Here is a 21,499-nt window from a genome sequence, read left to right as displayed (position 1 = left end):
GGGGCTCTGCCTCCGGCTTCCGGTTCTATCTACGGAGGCCGGAGGGGGAGGGAGGGAGGCCAGAACGTGGGCCGGGCGCGCACCTGTGAGCTCTGCCGCCTCCCCTCTCTCCCCTGCCTCTGTTATAAGGTAGTTACAGCGGCAGGGGACATCGGAGAGGTGGCAGAGCTAGGGGACATCAGCTTATAAGATCTTTATGATCCCATAAGCTGATGTAAAATTACGACCTGGGCATTGAGGCATCAATGATCCCAGGTCGTGAAAGGATTAAGCAGAGCTGCACCTCACTAGAAGTATGTTCTAGATTAAAGCATACAATGGGAGAAAATTTTATTGCACCCATCAGTATTAGCTGGCTATCTTTCTTGTGGGTGTGGGGACCCTCTGAAAAGTTCTGGGATGGATGTCAAAAGGCCTAATTTTTTTGTACATGCAGGACAAAAGTCATTGTTTAATGTGTTCGACATTGATCTATTCCTTGCATCCCTGCATCCATCCCCTCCTGGGTTGAACTTGATGGACATGTGTCTTTCTTCAACCCTATCAACTATGTAACTATGTTTAGTACCAAAGATGGAATTGGAAAAAAAAGCTGTCAGCCAAACCTGATATGGGAGACATTATTATATTTTTTCCCCTAAATAGCTCCTACTAGCACAGGGAGATTTATTTTGCATAGCTCAGACCTACAACTTCTTTTTTCCACTGAGTTGTATGAAGCATATTTTTGCAGGACAAGCTGTCCTTTATGCAGGCACCCTTTATTTTACCACAATATATATTATGAAGCTAGAAAAAGACTGCAAGTTCAACACACAGTCAGCATGACCCCAACACTACCAAATTTGGGTAGTTTTTTGTTTTGTTTTACTATATAAAACCTTTTACTTAGAATACAAACAAAAAAACAATGAAGATGTTCTGACCCCTATAAGGTTTATAACATTTTTTTCTCCACCTATGAAGCTTTTGAGGGCTTCATGCCATGATCTGTAGGATTTTTTCACCACCCCTTTTTTTCTGCGATGTGAAAGAAAATCATCATTCGGGCTTCTTTTTGTTTTTTTGCATTGACCGTGTTGGATCAGGAATGGTATAATTTAATAGTTGGGAGAATTGTCATTGCATTATGCTAATCTGTTAGATTCATGCACTGCTGGTAGAGTCTCCCACAGGTCTAGCATAGGCCTTGGGCTGCTAAGAAAACTTTTTGTCACCCTGTGATTACATGCTGATTGGCCCAGTGCACTACCAATTATGCAGGTACAGACTATATGCTGCAATCAGTAATGATTGCAGTATCTAAAGAGTTAAAAGACCAACATCAAAGCAGTCGAAGGTGATATCTGCAGGTCCCGATTCTTGAGCAACAATTATTCCCCCCCCCCCCCTCTTTCCCCCATGCCCCATGTACATGTACATCTGGGGTTGAAAAAAGGTGAAAAGGAATGTATCATTAGAAAATTACCTATTGTTTAGATCATGTTTTTCAGTTATTTTGAAATCTTGCAGTTTTCATTCTCACCATTAAATCTGAGACTTCCTGTTTTGTCAGTGGAATAAGAAAAAGGCTGTTGTAAAGTGATCTAAAACATTACAGTAAATTTTTACACCAGTAGATTGATGGCACCAGTATAAAGGCCCCCATAAACCTTATAATAAAATCAACAATAGCCAGCGGCGGGTTCAGACATCAGTAAAAGCTATCTGGTGGTCTCCACCAGATAGGGGTTGGGCATAATGAATGTTTACTGCCCAAATAATTTGTTCTTGGAGAGATAAGCTGATTCCAGAGTAGTCTGGTGGTGGCTTATTCCTCCCACAGAGAACAAATGAATGTTTGGCTTTACTAAATATTCATGTGTATGTGGTAAGGGAGAGCGATAGCTGTTGGCAGAGTGATTTTTTATTTGATGGTTATTGAAGGTGTATAGATACCTAAAGGGGTTGGCTGACAGTTATTGAAGGTGTATTTTAATAGTAGCTCCCCGTGAAATGACGTCTTTAAAGGTCAGCGTATGCTCAGTAGTGCTTTAGATTTATCTCAATGGGACAAGTCATGTTTATCATTGTCTATGTCCTTGGGGCTTCCTCTAAAGCATATCACTAAATGCTGTAAAAACAGCTCAGGCAAGATGGCTCCCCCCCAACAATACAGTACAAAAAGGAAATAAAAATTTACGAACAGAAAACAGATTAGGATTAGGATAAAAGAGCATTTCAGTATCTTACTATAATGAGTAACAGTAAATCTAGGAAATATATTACCTTTAAACACCAATTAGCCCCAGCAATGTTATGCACCAAATATGTGTATCCTCTCTGACAGGTGCCGAATGAAGTTAATTTACATACCAGACATACTTGCTGGAATATAAAATAGCTTTGAACTTGCCGATCTGTATTATAGTGTGTGTATGTCACACTTTTAAATGTATGATTTTTTTGGGAATGTACCCACACATATATTAGTCAGTATTACAAATGTGAATATAAGAAACTTTGTAATACATATTATTAAAGAAAAAGCCTCTGTCTCCCCTAATCAGACTACTTACTCCCTTACATTCTGTCCATAAACGTTTATAGAAAGGAGAGGGGTAAAGAAAATGGAACTGCAGACCAACACACAGAACAGCTTCTAAAAGATCAGGTAAGTTTTATCTGTGCTTGATTCACAGATTACACTGTTCAGTACTACTCTATAATGTCCCTCATGCTGCTTCTGAGGGTGTGCTATAGAGACAGAGTGGAGCAGGATACCCCTTCTTTGTGTGTGCATTTTATGGGAGTTATAAAGGTGGCATCTTAAAATAGGAAATGGAACTTGCAGAGAAATAATACTAATCGTCATGTAATTATGCGACAGCCTATGTGTAAAAGTCACTCGTACGTGCAGGTACATGTTAGGGTCATGTGCAATTTGGGTGACTATCTTAAAAATGTTTCTCTGCTGGTCCACATTCACCAAGGATTTCTCTGTAAGTCAAGAATTACACTACATGAACTTAAAAAGAGTCTATTGTAATGCACAAGAATTCAAATGCAATATTAATTAAGTCTGTGCCTTATCCCTTGAAGCGATAAGGGAAACAGCGAGGGAGACAGCTGCCACTCTAAAAGTGACAACCACACCCCTGAGACAAAAATGTGCTTAGAGCAACTCTGACTTTCTTCTGCACAGTGGTGAAGGGGCTAAACGTTTAGTCTGCCAGGAACACCTACCATGACTAGAAGATTGCATTAAACTTGATGGAGCCTTCAAAATTTAGGATTCATTGCTTTAGAAATAAAAAGACATGCAAGTAATAGTTTTGAGAAGTAATCGTTTCTAACATAGACATAAGCTTATGGCTTTAGCTAAAGGTATAGTTCACAGAAATAGAAAAAATATGTCCCTTATCATACAAGGGAACCCTTCAGGTTGGATTTCTCCCATCAGTAGACCTGGGTAAATTAAACCTATTATATTGCCTCTTTTGGGTGGGAATTTTTTTCTGACACCAAATGGGACAATCTGATCAACCCTTATGTAATAATTGTAAAACCTTCTTTCCTCTGGGTGTCGCAGATTCCCACTTGTCATGGTTTTAAGGTTAATAATAAGCTTGTTAGAAAGGAGGAGTTGGAATGGGGCAGTAGTCTAAGGGCACTATTAGACAGAGCGATAATTATCGCTCCATGTAATAAATACAATGATCAGCTGTGTCAGCACAGTAGCATAAAGCTTTAATTGTTTTGGAGCTCTCTGCACCATAATGAATTATGCTGTAGGAAGTCACATAAGAGTTGGAGAGTTTGAGATATACGTGTAAATCTGACCTCAATATGTATGAGAGTGACAGTGACAGCCTAATACAATGCTTAGCTGTTTCCATCAGCCTAATAGACAGTGATGTGTTGCTGTACAGTGAGAAGGAACTTGGGGGGCTCAAGCTTCCGTTCTAGGAATTGATAAGGATCCAAGCAGCCAGTTTAGGTCCCATTCTAGGATTCCTCAGGATGTCAGTAGTGGGGAAACCCCTAACTGTACACGTACAACTGTCTACCAGTATCCCAATGGCAGCTATGCAGCTGTGTGTGTGGTTTGTTTATGTATATTTCTTTTTTTCTTTAAGCCTTACATCTTTTAAGCATTTTAACACGTTACAGTGATACATCAGCAGCAGAGTTGGTGCTAATTTTTTGTGATCTAATAGTGTGACAGTGTAATATCCCAATGTTTTCTGCAAGTCACTTCCTCCCTTCACTTCTTTACTTCATATTTACATTCCTCAGTTCTAATGATCAGAGAGAAACAATTTCTTCTGCGGCAATTATGCCTTTCTGCAGAAGAACATGCTCCATTAAGTATAATCTCAAGTTGTATGAGTTAAGCCAGGATTCAGAAAATCTGTACTTAAATGAAATCAGCGGAACTGAGCACATAATGCAAGTTAAACTGTTTCCTGCTTAAGGATATACATTTATCTTAAACAAGGCACAGTGGTGTAATTTGCCAGATTTATACTTAGGATTTGGCAAACAAGATATTTTACAAAGTATTGCATGTAGACAAAGCCAATGCATAATGAACTTCACCCACAAAAACAAACAAACAAACAAAAAAAAACTCATCATAGGAAAACACAGGTGACTCTACATTATTGTCTAAGAACCAGAGTTGAGCCAATCCCGGGGGGTTTGCTGGCTTTGCTGGGCTGGTTTTTGAGGGCTATTCCATTCAAAATGATTATTTGTAATTCTACTCCATTGAAGTCAGTTTAGCTAATATACTGTACTAGGATGTTACATTATGAGCAGTATCCTAAAATATATCTCTTAGCCAATTTAATATGAATAGAAGCAATAGCAAACAGTAAGTAGGGGATTCGGGTTGCCATTAATGGAGCCATATGAAGTACCTGTGTTCTGTCAGTGGTAACAGCTAAGCATTCAGTAATGTCTGATGATGAAAAATTGTGACAGCCCTTCTATGAGTTTGCAGAGCCTAAATACCTTTATGCATAAAACAATTATTAGCCAAATGAGCTTTTGTAGGAATGCTCATTTCCGCTAATTGGACCATAAAACGCCAATCAGGAAAATCATCATTGTTGGCTACTAGGGCGATTTTTGCCAAAATCAGCATCAGGATTAATTGAACACCTCGATTGCGATTATTAAATGATTATTATACCACACCACTTTATAAGCCACATCCTTTTTCAAGTCACACCCATTTGGGCCTTTCAAACTGCTTAATTTTTGTTAAAGTTATTTTATTCTTGGTTAATTGCATTAAAGCTAAGACACTTTTTCTTACAATAGACTGTATTTACCTTTCTGTTCTACCACTATTCTTTACAAGAGCTCTGCTTGCTGTCAGTGAATGGGAACATTTCTCTTTATATCCACATCTGTCCAGACCTTGGCCTTTCCACATCTGAGGGTTTGCATGCCTGTAATCCTATCTGAGTTAACCTGCACTAATAAATTGTGACAAACTGGATAGGAGAGATATCTGCTGCTGCTGATATCTGCCAGAGGCTGTCCAGGTGCTGCAAAACCAACTACAACAGCCAGCATCACCTGAGAGCCATAGATGCCGAAAACTACAATTTCCAGCATAACCTGACAGCCACAGCTGCTGCAGAACTACAATGCCCAGCATCCCCTGACAGCCACAGCTTCTAGAAAACTACAATTTTGATTGTGATCACAGCCTCAATGTTCTTTCAACAAGAACCAATCAACAAAATTGTCGCTTGTTATCATGCAGCCATTAACCCTTTGAGGACCAGGCCCAAAATGACCCAGTGGACCGCGCAAATTTTGATCTTAGTGTTTTCGTTTTTCCCTCCTCCCCTTCTAAGAGCTCTAGCACTTTCAGCTTTCTATCTACAGGCTGTGTAAGTGCTTGTTTTTTACAGGAATAGTTGTACTTTGTAATGGCATCTTTCATTTTACCATAACATGTATGATGGAATCCCAAATATATTATTTATGAAGATATAAATAGGTGAAATCGTAAAAAAGAATGCAATATGGTAACGTTTGGGGGGTTCCTGTGTCTACGTAATACACTATACAGTAAAAGCGACATGATACCATCATTCTATAGGTCAGTCTGAACACAACCATATGCAGGTTTACACAGACACGTACAGTACATGGAATGCCTGTAACAGACTTTTCCCCGGCCCAGGCCGCATTTGTGATAAGATGCTGGGAGCGGGGAAACTGTACACATTGATTCATTGATTCATTACAGCGTGGCACATATCTGTACAGTTCCCCCGCTCTTATCACAGATGCTGCCCGGGTGGGGAGAGTCTGTTACAGGCATTCCACGTCCGTGTTCCATGCGGAACACGGAACCTGTAAATGCAGTCTTAGTCTATAGGGGCAACCTATAACTTAACCTAAAACTTTTTTTTAACCAGCCAAACAATTGAATCTCTGAGTAGATTGAGCCAGGCTAGTCACAAATATATAGAACACAGTAAAGGTGGTACGAGTTTTCTTGTCCTTTCATATATTGCAGATCATTGCTGCTTCAAGTCCCCAGGGTTGCTCGCATCTGCTTATTTTTTGAAAAATACCAGAATTCACATAAGGTCTAATGAGAGAGAAATGCGTTGATCAAGCGCTCATAAACCTGAGCTACAAAACACTAGTGCTATTGTAGCCCGTATGACATCATCCTTAATGAATATGCCATTTATTTGGGTTCTAGTGCTAAATAGCTGTTAAGTTGTTTAAGTGTTGACTATTATGTGGCTATATCCACCGTAAGCATATCCAGCCTGTCTTCACCTGTTGACAAAACACCAAAATCACTGTATTTTCTGATGTATAGTTTGGCACATACCTCTTTCTGGAATGCTTTAGCTTGTTCAAATTCAAAATGAAACACATTGGCATTCACTTAATATAACTGCTGCAGTAAGTATCTATCAAATGTGAATTACAACATTTAATCCTATTTATGTGGCACTAGTTTATTCTCCAGATTTTACTTGTAAATGCAGAGGTGTAGCTAGGCTTTTCTGGGGCAACATTTGGCACCTTTCCCGAGACTTCAAACTTCATTTCACAAACTTGGAGAGGGGCATATTCTTTCCTGCTATGTTGCCCCAGCCTTGTATCTAAATAAAATAGCAAAGGGAAAGTAATAGGATCCATCATTACATAATGTATATTTGGAGGAAAGGGTTCTTTATAGTAGGATTTTTCATATTCTAGTTTTCAGGAGCCAGCAATGTCAGGGTATTAAAGGTAATTATTTAGCATTAGAGATGAGCGAACCGGGTTCGGGTTCGAGTCGATCTGAAACCGAACTTTTGGCATTTGATTAGTGGCGGCTGCTGAACTTGGATAAAGCTCTAAGGTTGTCTGAAAAAAAAACATGGCTACAGCCAATGGCTATATCCATGTTTTCCACATAGCCTTAGGGCTTTATCCAACTTCAGCAGCCACTGCTAATCAAATGCCGAAAGATCGGGTTCGGATAGACCATAAATTAAAAGTTGCCAAAGAACCTCTTTAAATACTTTTATCAAAATACTTATTCATCATGTACAAAAAGTTAGCAATGGTAGGATGTTTATACAGCATACATTCACCACTTGTGATCAGTCCTTCTTACACAAGCATACTTCTATTTATATTCAGCAGTATGGTGGTGTCTTTGCAGGTCCTTAAGAGCAATTTGTGGAGTTCTGTATGTTAACTATTTGTGTTCTGTTTTATCTCCCATCAGTATGTTAGCAGCAGATGAGATGAGGCCTCCAGGAATCATTAGAGTACTTTTTCTATCACATTTAACTGATGCTCAATCAGGCTATGGTCTAGGGCATAGGTGTCAAACTGTGGCCCTCCAGCAGTTGCAGAACTACAATATCTATGATTTCTGGACAGCTAAAGCTTTGGCTTATGGGAGTTGTAGTTTTGCAATAGCTGTAGGGCCATGAGTTTAACACCCCTGGTCTAGGGAGCTTGAAGTCAACACTCTGAACTTTTGGCAGGTTCCTCAAACCATCCCTGAACAATTTTTAAAGTATTGAAGGGCACATTCTAGGGCGTACACCAGTTGTATCCCCCACTCGTCTGATGGTGCGCCTCTTAGTAAATCCAGCCAAGGAAAAGGGAACGGGGCTTTATTAAAGACTGGGGTACTGAATATGCCATTCTTGATAAATGTCCCCCTATGTTCTGACTCCTTTCTATCATAACTAGCATAAACTTTTTCAACATTTTGTGCTACAGTAGCTCTTTTGTGGCATTACATCACATAGGTTAACCATAGCTCCCCACATCAATAACCATCGGGCAGCCATGATGACCATGTTGCTAATAACTATTATGTACTAGATACCCCCATATGACCTTCTTCTTTGGAGATACTCTAACTTAGTATAGCCATTACTATTTGGCCCTTTTTTCAAAATTGCTGTCAAAGTCAGATCATTTTGCCCATTTTTTTCTGCCAATACATCAATGGTATTTATTTTATCTGTCAGTGGCTAATGTTGTGGCTGATATGTCTATAGATAGATGGATATGAGCTGAGCTTTTTGCCTTTTTTTTTTTACCCTTTTCTTACACCACTGTTCATACTCACATTAGTAATATAAAACCATAGACTGCGCTGTATTTACATGTTTTATAAGAAACTTTTATGACCCACATAGCCTGCTTTTCGGGAGACTGGAATCTTGCCAGATAAATGTTAGCATCTCATTAACGTTTATTCTTGATACAGAAAATGTATAGACAAGCAACAAATTTCTCAGTGGACAACAGCCCATACAGAGGATAAATGTAATTATTGATTCCACCATTTAAGCAAAAAAAATTACAAAGCAGTTCATGTTGTATATGTTGCTTATGTGTGTTTATAGGTGTACATGTGGATAAATGTGAATTCTAGAAAAAATTATTGGACAGTTATTTGAAATTTTCTTTCTGGTGGTGACAACCTTTATGTATGTTGCAGGTGAATTGTAGACCCACTGTAAAATACAGTAACTATGTATGCCATACTGGATTACAATCACTTTTCCAGTACAAAACTAGTCAAAATTCATCAAAATGTACTGTGATGAGCTATCCACATGATAGCCCAACAGTCTCTGATTGACAGGGGGGCGACATCCACTCTTATTCTCTGACCTGCAGTCACACATTGCCACCACCACTGTTTACTGTGTATTGCTGTGCAGAACAGCTGGTTGATGAGCTATCCTGTCCTCCACATAATTGTTCCTTGATCACGGCCTTCTTAGATTAAACAAAAAAAAAAAAACGGCTGTTTTACTAATTTACTAATTTTAGTGGGTTTAGGCTATGTTCGCACTGCGTATGAATGCGTCCGTAGTGTGAACCGCGAATATACGCCCGTAGTTTTGAGGTTGATGCGTTCGCTTGAAAGTATACGATATACGCCCGCACAGTGCACACTACGTATGAGCTTACGGCCGGATCGTATACGGCGCTGTGAAAAATGAACAAGACCATTGTTTGAGGACGGAAATGTTGAAACTCACGGATTTCCATGCGGTCCCGTACGTAGTACTTATTTTAGCCAAATTGAACTTGATTTTTCAATCCAAAAGGTTCTGTGTGGTTTACGGGGCTGGGCGAAGATTTCCAAGTAAATGACCTGCCTCAGATCGCTTCGAAACAAGGGAAGCATAACTGTACTACGGGCGTATGTTCGCGGTTCGTACGCATCCAGCCGCATGTCTATTTTTCCCACGCCCGTAGTTTCAGCCGCACATGTACGGTGGCGTATGATCTACGGACGGATTCATACGCAGTGTGAACATAGCCTTAAGATGTATCTCTGTCTTCCTCAAACTGTATGAGCATATTGCATGTATTTTAGTATTTATGAGTATTTTGTGCAATTTCTCTGTAATATTTTGGAGTATTTGAAACTTTGTTTTTCTGTGCTGAAAGAACATTGGTTCTGACCAAGATCATTGGTCTGGGCATGGTGTTTTCTTAAATGTTGCTCTACTTTGCTGCTATGTTCTCTACCAGTTCTTATAAAAGTAGTCTCCCTAGGGAAGTACTTTACATATTTTGCTACACTCCTCTTCATCTTGCTGCTTAATAAATGGCAAGTGGGACGAGGACCATAATCTCATTCTGAGGGCAACTTCTTGTATATTTCCATACCGCCCCTGGCTCCCCTGAATATGATTGACAGCCGAATCATCTTCGGTTATGTTGAAATCCCACTCAGCCAAACATGAATAGGATTCCAATAATTTTCAGAGAAAGGGGGCCGTCTGGAGACAGAACAGTGGCCAGAGAGTGGGATGGGGGCAAACAGTGTCTCAGTCCAGCCTTTGTGACACAGAAAATAAAGGTTATTTTTTACAAAGACATTAGATCACTGAGCAACGCTTAAGGTACCTACATGATGCCCGCCTAATAGGTAAATGGAAATTTGCAGCATAGATAAATGCATATTGAGCTATTGAGGTATGTGAAAGGCTCGTTGAGGTATGTTAATGGCTCACTAAACATGTGCCAGTTGGCGCTCAAATCGTGCTGTTTGCCTGTATGAATGACAGAAGACACGCATGAGTTACATTTTATTTACTTGACAGCAGTCATGTAGGGCTGGTAACTGAATATCCATCCAGGAAGACAAATGGAGAAAAAAGCTGGTTGATCAGTACAAAATTTTATAAAGAGCATGTAAATAACTTTAATTTAGCTGTACCTGAGCTTATAAATAAAAATATAAAAACATCAAGCTCTAAAAAGTGTGGATACGATGTCATACTGTAGAGATCACATTTAGGAAAGATCTAAGGTCATGAGCTAGTGCAAGAAAACTATTTTTAACATCTGATTCATTAATAATATAAATCCTACCTCTTATCCTTAGTGCTCTTTGTTGTACCCTGAAAGATACATATAGGCTTTTTTTCTTGGAAACTAAACAACCCTAGAAAATTCCAATTAATTAGCATGCCTTGAACTATTGAAAAAGGGGAGCTGAAAGGAGAAATGCCTTTACTCTTTGTGAAAAGTGTAAAACTTTGTTAACAATGCAGTTTTCAAATATTTGGGACTGTTTGTATAGTTTTCCCATGACTGGTTTTCCTGTGACTTGACTAGATGAGAGTGGAAAAAGAGCAAGCCTTTATTTAAATCATGAATGAAAACAATTTACTGATTATTTTTAAAAGAAAAATATTTCTAAAGTTTAGTTGCAGAATATTTAGACATGTTTGTCACGCTTCTTTATATTTACATAGAGATCATGTAACCTTATGTGTTAGCTTTTCATCTCCACTGTGTTGGACAAGCGGTTTTTAACATTCTTAGGTATATCAGTAGTAAGAGATATCAGAAGCAATGACAATAATGGTAATACACATACACAAATTACTATTATGTTGAAATGATAACCAAGGTGCTCTGGCTTTTTTCAAAGTACTTATAGAAAGTGAGATCTAGATTTTACAATCTTGTGTATTATTAGGCTGTGTTCACACAACTTAAAAAAAAAGAATAGATGTTTGCTTTTGATATTTTTAAAAGACGTCCGTTTTTGCCGCGATTTCATTGACTTCAATGCAGTTCATTGAAGTAAATGGGATGACGGACGTCCAATGCACACAATGTACTAAATAAAGGACGTTATCTAGGCGGATGTCAAAATAATGATCATGACAATTATTTTCATACATCTTTTGCAAACAGCGGACATTATTTTTTAGTTGTTCACACACAGTTTTTCTTTTTTCACCATCCTTTCACCGTTTTTACTATTAAATTTAATGGACTTTTCAATTAAAGAAACATCTAAAGGCCAATTAGTCCACCTGAACTAGAATAATGTACCAGCAACCGTCACTGCACAGAAGGGGAGGTCAGACAGCTAAATGACAATCGGCATTTTAGACTCAAAATGATGGACATAATTTTAATTGAAGCTGAAAAAGCTTTGTGTGAACATAGCCTTAAAGTGTTTGTCCAATAGCTGTCGGGTGAACATTAGTTTGGAGTTTTACAAGTGATTTTTCAAAAAAAATAAATAAATAAATAAATACTATTTTGCAGACTACTTTCATTGTATTACGAAAATTAAATAATTTTTACATCAGATTTTACCAAAAAGCTAAATAACTTTTTGATATGGCACAATAACTATGTTTTGACACTGCTTTGCATAGATCATATACTGTTGTTCACAGTGTAGCAGATGTCTAAACATGATTTGAAGGATTGTATGTTTTAATTTCAGTGCACCATTTCTGTGACATGTAGATTTAATACATTAAACTTCTACTAAGTCAGTTTGGATTTCTGCTAACCACATCAAAATGACTACAAAGCTTCTTGCAAGCATTTACATTGCTCAGATGGGCTTCAAGAAATGTAACAGAGGGGTTTTAAAGCTATGTGAATCACATGTATAACACATGTATTAAAGTCTGTAGAAGATAATGTTTATATATCCAGATTGTAAAGTCTCAAAAGTTAAATGTAAAAAGAATCAGGAGAGTTGACCTGCACAAGAATTCATTGTCATGTACATGTTCAACTGTGCCAACCCAAAGAAGGATGGCCTTCCTGCACTTTCAATTTTGCAAAATGGCTACTGGACTTTTTATACTCGCTTTAGCACATCTGACATGCTTTATGTCACGCCGTTGTATGTACTCTTGGGGCTATTGTGAAGTTTATTAAAAATACTATAATATATAGAGTTGATTGAGCACCTAAATGCTTGAGTGCTCGACTTGAGTAAAGAGCTCCATTGAAAACAATGGGAGACACTCGAGCTTTTAACCAGGTGTCCGTTGCTTGCGGAGAGAAGGGTACCTGGTTTATCTAAAGTGACAGGCTGACCCCCAGGAATTAAGTTAAAGGGGTTGTCCGGCGATAAAAAATTATTCACAGAATAACACACATTACAAAGTTATACAACTGTGCTCAGCCAATCGCGGCTGAGCGGCTGATGACGCGCCAACGTCATCAGCTGCTCAGCCGCGATTGGCTGAGCACAGTTATGCTCAGCCAATCGCGGCTGAGCTTCGGATGACGCTGCAGAGGGCGGCCGGCACTCGGGAAGATCCGCTGGCCTCCCGAAGAAGAGGATTGGAGACCGTGGTCGGCACGTGACAGGTAATGTATAGCGCACCACACTTCCGGGTACACGGGTGGGGGTGGTGGGACACGGGGAAGGGGGCCATTCACAGACATAACATACATTACAAAGTTGTATAACTTTGTAATGTGTGTTATTCTGTGAATAATTTTTTATCGCCCGACAACCCCTTTAATTCCCTTGGGGCAGACAGTGCTCCATTGGAAGGGGGGGTTAAAATTATGCTTAATTCCCCAGTCTTTTTGCTTTTATCTTCCCTATTGCGGCTCAGCCACTGCAGTGTCCAGCCTCAGCTGCTGATTGGCAAAGCGGTCATAGTAAAGCTAGAAGCTAAAAGACTGAAGCGGTAAGTAAAATTTTAACCCCCCTCCCAATTGGTTTAAGGCTGTGGAAAATGTATTATGCATTTCTCTGTGTATCCCGAGCAAGCAAGCAGCGCAAAGTATTTGGTCAAGCTCAATCAAGCACCTCGATGCTCGATTGCACAAGATGCTTTACACCGTTTGCCCTTTACTAATAAAACTGACATGTTTTCTATGTTTCTCTGTAAGATGTTGGAAGATTACAATACTAGGCAATTTATATGCAGTAACTTTAATTTTATTTTACTGCTTTTAAAAAATTTAAACTTAAAAAGTATTCAAAATTGCTCTATTCTGATCCTTATAATGCTGCTATTTTTTAGTCTGCATTTACTGTGAGAAATCAGGAATGTCATTATTTAATAGTTTGGACAATTGCATGTGCTGGAACAGTTTTATTTATATTTTCACGTATTTATAAAAGGGAAAAAGGGGGGGATTTAAACTTTTATCAAGGGATGGGACTTTTTATTAATGAAAAACAGCACACTAATTTTCAGTCCCCCTAGGAGACTTCTATGAGCAATTGCGCATGCAGATCAATGCAGTACATATGTACTGCATTGATCTATTTAATCTGTGCTTGATCACTGTGCTCAATTAAGGGCTGCTGAAGCATATGGTAATCTGTCACTGAGCTGGGATCTGTGGTATTACATCCATGAGGCCTGAATCCGTAAGTATGATGGGTAAGTACGCCCCCGCCCTAATTGCATCCTACCACCAAACCACCAGGGAAGCATTTTAAAAGCAATTAAATTAGATTTGATGGCAGCATTTAGCTAATAGTCTCGTTCCCCAATTGCTGATATGAGCCAGGGGCGGCGCTGTACATAGAATGTTTGTTGTGTGAGCCCTCTCTGTACCCTATTAACACCATCATGACGTAGCCTGGTGTCAAAGTGGGTTAAGGGGTTAATATAGGAGTTAGGAGTCAAGCCATTGAGGGGAATCCTGGTTCCTGTATGTACATTAATTGAGTGTGCATCACAGGTATTACAAGAAGGTTTATTCAAGAAAATGTCTTCCCATAAAACTCTGTATGTATGTATATCTTGTATATACAGTAGGTACAAACACACAGGGTGGAACCGCAGCGGATTTTTGACTGTGAATTTGCAGCGAAATCCGCTGCGGTTTCCTTGCCTGTAGTTTCTATGAGAAAACATACTTGCAGCGGGATTTACATCCTGTACACTGTATGTAAGGAGACAGCCCCGTTAACCACCCGTCGGCTGGAGCATACATTACCTGCTCCACGCTCCGGCTTGCTATGGGGGCTCCTGGCATCTGGACGTCTCGCTCAGCCAGGGGCAGCGCACTGATTAGGTGGGCGGGACGGCCAGCTGGGAACCCCCTGAAGCAAGCCGGAGCATGGAGCAGGTACAGTATGCTCCGGCCGAGGGGTGGTTAACGGGGCTGTCTCCTTACATACTCGCAGCGGGATGTACAGGCAATGGATCTGCAGCGGATTTACTGCGAATTTGCAGCTCGAAATCCGCTGCAGATCCGCCATGTGTGTTTTGGCATGTTTGACCATGCCAAATAATATTTACTAGTTATAACTGTTTATGGTTCTGTGGTTGTCAAGGGTGGTGCTGGAACTTACAAAGCTCTGATTTCTAATATATAGAGTAGGAAACTTGGAAAATCAACGAAAACCGTTATGGCACAATAGAAATCAGAGCTATTGTGTAATTCAGGAAACTAATGGCTTTGTTATACCCATTCCACCAGTATCCTATATCTTCTACATATTTTTTGCTTTTGTTAGATTCAAAGGTTAATTGCTGGAAGTATTATGTAAACTAACAGGTTTATTTTGTTTTTAATTACATAAATACATTATAGTAGCATAAGCATGTACTGAATAACTAAGACAGACCTGTAGTGAATAGTTATATAGTAGTTTTTCCTGTCTGTGTTAGTTGTCTTGTAAAAAGTATGGCTTTGTACATACAGCTCTTACCTTATGTAGTCTGGTCCTTGCCAACCATCTGTCCCTTGTTTCTTGCTAACCTACAAAATGTAAATAAAGAATAGGAAGCAAATGTTATGGAGTATGACTGTGGTGTGGTTGCAGTGTCAGACTACATAGAGTCTCTTTATGGTTTGCTACAATGGAGAAACATAGGTATTCATAGGATCTGTACACATTAGATGGGGAAATATTGATTGAGGCTGCATGCGCAAGCTCCGTAGACTACATATGTTATGGAGCGTAAATCTGCAGGCTGGCATCAGCCCACGAACAGAGTCATGTATCATTATGACGCTGGGAGCTCCAAACCTGTACAGATCTTCCCACTACTGTAGTGACACAGCCGCACAGCTGTGTCTTTACAGTAGCGGAATATTTGAATTAGGTTTGGCATTCACAGCGTCATAATGATAAATGACAGCGGGAGCTTTTTGTAAGGCAGGAAAACCTCTTTAAAGGAAAAGGATAACCTCTTTTAAGGCTGACTGGGATGGCAATAACCCGGAAGCCCAGCAGATGTTGAGTTAAGTAGGCCTTAGCTAACAGTACAGAGTATGGAAATAGGTACTCCGCACTGAGTTTAAAAAAAAGTATTTTTTTTTTTTTGCATAGGCAGATATAAAATAACATTTCAGTCTATATGACCTTCATCAGACTCATAATAAATTGGATATAAACTGTGAGGAGTCCTGGTAGAACAGCTTGTGGAACAGCTTTAGTGCTGGGAGTGGAAGTCTTGGTATAGGCACAGGTATCAGTAGGAGTGTGGTGCCGGCTGTCAGCGTGATGGCGGCAGGAGCCGTGGACTAGGAGACGCCCATTTTACAAAATGAAGGATGGCATTGTTGCTTGCTTCCCCCTTGTTCCCCCCTTGCTGCAGTGTGCTATTACACACACAGACATCGAACGGGTAACAGTGGGAGGGGCCACCAGAACGATCCATAGATTGTTCAGATGGCTAATTGAAGTCATCAGTGGTCTTCAGCCGCTGCTCCTATTGCACGAAGCAATGTGCTGCAGACCATTGCTGTTTATTGCTGACCGCTTTGTGCTCCCTGTGTGAAACTGAGGCAGCATGATTGGTAAAAAATTATAGGGGCCAGACCTGATGAGTAGATGTCATAGTGTATTATATCTCATTAAGTATGGGTGCATAGTTTATTCACTCTTATTAAGCAGAGTTTATAGTGTATTATGGGGGCACAGTTCATTATGCATCATTGGCATTATTATACATATTGAAGAGTAGACTTCAAATTTTAATTCAATGAATATAACAAAAATGTATTAAAGTAGAATTCTGGCCATTTTTAAAAATTGTCAGCCGGCTGGGGCAGGGGGGAAATAATAAACAATCCCTACTTTCCTCTCCTGGTGCCTTTCTAGTGACTAGAGATGATCAAACAGGGCCAAAGTTCAGGCTGTAGCCCTGTTTTCAAGGTGGTACTCGGGCTGTTTCCACCTTCCCCATGGAACGGGAAGGCAGCGGGAACCAAATGCTGATGGTTCGGGTTCGTACGAACCTGAACTTTGGCCCTGTTTGATCATCTCTAGTGCTGACCCCCTCTGGACTACGGTATGTTCTGTGGCAGCAACGCCACAATCCTGGACTGCCCACTGCTCAGCCAATCAGTGACCGGGGTGGGATACCACTGCAGTCACCGATTAGCTGATGAGCAATCCATCATCCAGGTTCCCCCAAGTCATGACATCATTGCAACTCGGGAGAAAATATCTTCAAGTGGGGGTGAGGAGAGGCATGGGGAGAGGTAAATAATGGTTGTTTGTTATGTTCTCCCTGCCCATGCTGGCTATTTTTTTTTAAATGGACAGACTATGCCTCTAAAAACTTTTACAGCCATTTATGAAATAGTTCCTTAATTTTCACAGTTTTAAAAAGTTGACGATTGACTGATAAGCAGTTTCATGGTCTAGTGTGGCCTGTTGCGTCCTTATTTTGTGACAGATTAGAGAGATAAAAGGTTTGCAATTGATTCCAAGTGTTGAGTTTGCATTTAGCAGCTGTTCATGGAAATGTGTTGTCAAGAGTTGTCAATGCAAGTGAAGGAAATTGAAAAGAAAACTAATCAAATGTATAGCAGAAACTTTATAAATAGCCAAACAATTGGCACATTCTTAAAACCAAGGAAAACACTGTCAATTTCAGCAACAGCAAGGGCCTGGAAGAGCACTGAGGACAGCTAAAGTGGATGATTGCAGAATGCTTTATTTGCTAAAGAAAATCAATCCTCAACATCTAACCAAGTCAAGTACACTCTCAAAGAGGTAGACATGCCATTGCCAAAGCCTACATTCAAGAGATGTCTTCATGAATGTAAATACAGGTAATTTATCTCAAGATGTAAACTACTGGTAACACACAATAACAGAATGTCCAGTTAAACTATTACTAGAGAACATCTAAAAAAAAATTGCCCAGTTCTGGAATTTAACTTATTGTATAAACCCAAAGCTAAATCCATAGTTGTCTTGTACCAGTTTTATGGAAACAGAATTAAAAGAAGGGGGAAAAAAATGTCTCATGCTCTGATGAATACAAGATCATCTGTCAAACATGATTATGTTTGACACTGAGCATGTATGGTTGCCAATTGAACAGGAACTCTGGTTTATTGATGATTGAGTGACTGCAAAAAGATGTAGAGATAAACCTTCTACTTGAGCCCCTATTACACAGGGCTATGTGGAGAGCAAGTGAGTGCCGACCTGTCAGGTCAGCGCTCGCTTGCTCCTTGTTCCCCCTTCCGCTGTCGGTGTTATTACACGCGCCAACAGCAAGCGAGGAGGAGCCAGTAAGAGCCAGGGGGCTGTGTGCGGGCTGCCTTTGAAATCGCCAGATCGTCCGGGCAGCCCATTGAAGACAGCGACGGTCTGCTGCTGCTGCCCCTATTACACAGAGCGACAACAGAAGATCGTTAACATGTGATAACTACTTTGTGTAGTAGGGTCTTTAGATTCTACTTAGAAGGATGGCTTCTTACAGGATAGATTAAAAAAAAAATACTTAAAAGCATGCTGAAGTCTTGTAAATGAGCTTATACTTATTGGAGGTTTGTATTCTGTAAATTAGTGTCCTACCAATAGCTTGTCATCACTCAAACCAGTTCCTGTCCCTATTAGGACTTACAATCAAAGTTACAAATCTGTATGTTTTGGAGTGTGGGAAGAAAGCAGAGAAAACAACAGTAAAAACACTTGTATTCTAACTCAGAGTCAGTGTAGATTTCAGCTTTTTATTGGAAATTGTAGTAAATCTGGTGTGTGCGAAAGGTCACGCCCCTTTTTGCCTGCTTTCTGCTAAGTCCCACACAGTTGGAAACAGCAGCATAAAGATGGAAATTTTTGATGCATGAAGCCAGATGTACTGCCTTAATAAATTGCCCTTATAGATTTAAAAAACTTGCAGTGCTGACCATTTGGACTACGTTATATTGCTTCTTGTTTACAAATGACTTTTAGTTAACATCTTATGAGAAAAAAAAATAATTAAATAATTAAATATATATATATATATATATATATATATATATATATATATATATATATATAAATATGTGTGTGTATATATATATATATTGTAGGGATCTTCCCGGGGGATGGTGTGTTTGGACACAGTTCAGGCAGCAAACTTGGGCTCATAAAACAGCTTTGGGTGTTTATTTGTAGCATAAACAGTCCAGTAACATAAATACAGCAACACTGTGCAGTGAGAATAAACAAAACAAAAAGTCCTGCCCGTCTGGGCGCTTACTAATACAGCAGGTTACCTCTCTGGCACTTCAGTGATCAGTATTGCGGGGTGTGAACAGGCCCCAGCAGCGGCTGTCTTCCCAGCTCTCACCAAACAGCATGCAGGCTGTTCACTCCTGGCTGAGAGAGAGACCTGTACACTGAGCACAGCTTTTGCCTTCTCAGGCTGATTGGGATCAGAGCTCACCTGATCCCAAAACCCACACTGGATCGAGGGGGAGGGAATGGCAAGTCCCACTACCAAAACCTACCTGCCATTCCATGTAAGTCCAGGCCCGGCAATAATAAATAATAGCTCAGCAGCATAACACTGCTGAGCACAGATGCCTCCTGGACTCACCATCTCACACTGTGTATCAACCTGGGTGAGATGTACATCCCCTCGAGCACTTTACCAGTGACATGTCCACATATCCCCCCCCTCTTCTTCAGACCGGAGGGCTGAGCGTATTGTCCCCACAGGCAGTGTACCCTTGATAGGGCGTCAGCATTTGCCTGTAATTTCCCTGGCCGGTGTTCCACAGTGAAATTAAAGTTTTGTAGGGACAGAAACCACCTAGTCACCCTTGCATTCTTCTCCTTGTTTATTTTCATCCATGTTAGGGGGGCATGGTCTGTCACTAACTTAAACCTCCTGCCTAGTAGGTAGTACCTCAGGGATTCTAGGGCCCACTTCACTGCCAGACATTCTCGCTCAACTATGGCGTAGTTTTTCTCGGCCGGGGATAGTTTCCTGCTTAAGTACATCACCGGGTGCTCCTCGCCATTCACGACCTGTGAGAGGACGGCACCTAACCCTGTGTTAGAGGCGTCTGTCTGTACCAAAAACTCTCGCCTAAAGTCAGGGGTAACTAGCACAGGCTGTTGGCACAGGGCAGACTTGAGGCTTTGAAAAGCCTTCTCGGCCTCTGGAGTCCATGTCACCATTGCGGACTTCGCACCCTTTGTCAGGTCAGTTAGCGGGGCTGCAACTGAGGCAAAATTTTGCACAAACCTACGGTAATAGCCCGTAATACCCAGGAAAGCTCTGACCTGTTTCTTTGTGAGGGGTTGAGGCCAATTCTGTATTGCCTCGATTTTATTTAGTTGTGGTTTCACTAACCCCCTCCCAATAATGTAGCCCAAGTATTTGGCCTCCTCTAAGGCTAGTGCACACTTCTCTGCATTGATGGTTAAACCCGCATCACTTATGGCATCTAACACCGCCTGGACCTTACAGAGGTGACTTTCCCAATCCGTGCTAAAAATGACCACATCATCGAGGTAGGCAGCGGAGTAATCACGATGTGGTCGCAGAATCAAGTCCATCAACCTCTGAAAAGTGGCAGGGGCTCCATGTAACCCGAATGGCATCACTACATATTGGAAGAGCCCATCAGGGGTGGAGAATGCAGTCTTCTCTCTAGCCTTAGGAGTGAGTGGGATCTGCCAGTAGCCCTTAGTGAGATCGAGGGTAGTTATGTACCTGGCATTACCCATCCTTTCTATCAACTCATCTACCCTGGGCATGGGGTAGGCATCGAACTTGGAGATCTCATTTAACTTTCTAAAATCATTACAGAACCTCCAAGTTCCATTGGGCTTTGGGATTAACACAATCGGGCTGGACCACTCGCTCTGGGACACCTCAATGACTCCTAGGTCAAGCATACGTTTTACCTCGGATGATACCGCCTCCCTCCGGGCTTCTGGTATCCTATAGGGCTTAAGGTTTACTCTGCTTCTAGGCTCAGTTTCAATATGATGACTAATGAGATGCGTACGCCCTGGAAGGTCAGAAAACTTGTTTTTATTTTTCTGCAGGAACTCCTTAGCTTCCTGCTTCTGGGATACTGATAGGGTGTCACCAATCCTGACCGGAGGGATTGGTGGTGACAGATGACCAACAGGCTTTGTCGCCACCAAGGATTCCCTGTCTTTCCAGGGCTTGATCAAGTTTATGTGATAAACTTGGAAAGGCTTCCTTCTACCTGGTTGGTGTACCTTGTAGTTGACCTCACTGATCTTCTCTACAATTTCATAGGGACCCTGCCACTTTGCTAAGAATTTGCTTTCTACCGTGGGAACAAGTATGAGTACCCGGTCACCTGGGCTAAATGTCCTGATTCTTGCAGAACGATTGTAAATTCTGCTTTGGCCCTCTTGCGCCCTCTGGAGGTGTTCCCTTACTAGGGGCATTACAGTGGCTATACGGTCCTGCATTTGTGCTACATGCTCTATAACACTCTTGTATGGGGTGGACTCACTTTCCCATGTCTCTTTCGC

At 40.7% G+C, this 21,499-nt stretch overlaps 1 protein-coding gene across 1 annotated transcript in view; it reads left to right on the top strand.

The window, feature by feature from the left end:
- The window catches only part of GLIS3 (GLIS family zinc finger 3), a 347,865-nt gene that overhangs the window by 62,179 nt on the left and 264,187 nt on the right, over nt 1-21,499 (top strand). The window lies entirely within an intron of this gene.

The sequence above is a fragment of the Dendropsophus ebraccatus genome, chromosome 3 (genome assembly GCF_027789765.1).
Source record: "Dendropsophus ebraccatus isolate aDenEbr1 chromosome 3, aDenEbr1.pat, whole genome shotgun sequence".
NCBI classification, from domain to species: domain Eukaryota; kingdom Metazoa; phylum Chordata; class Amphibia; order Anura; family Hylidae; genus Dendropsophus; species Dendropsophus ebraccatus.
This window is presented reverse-complemented; position numbering and strand designations above follow the sequence as displayed.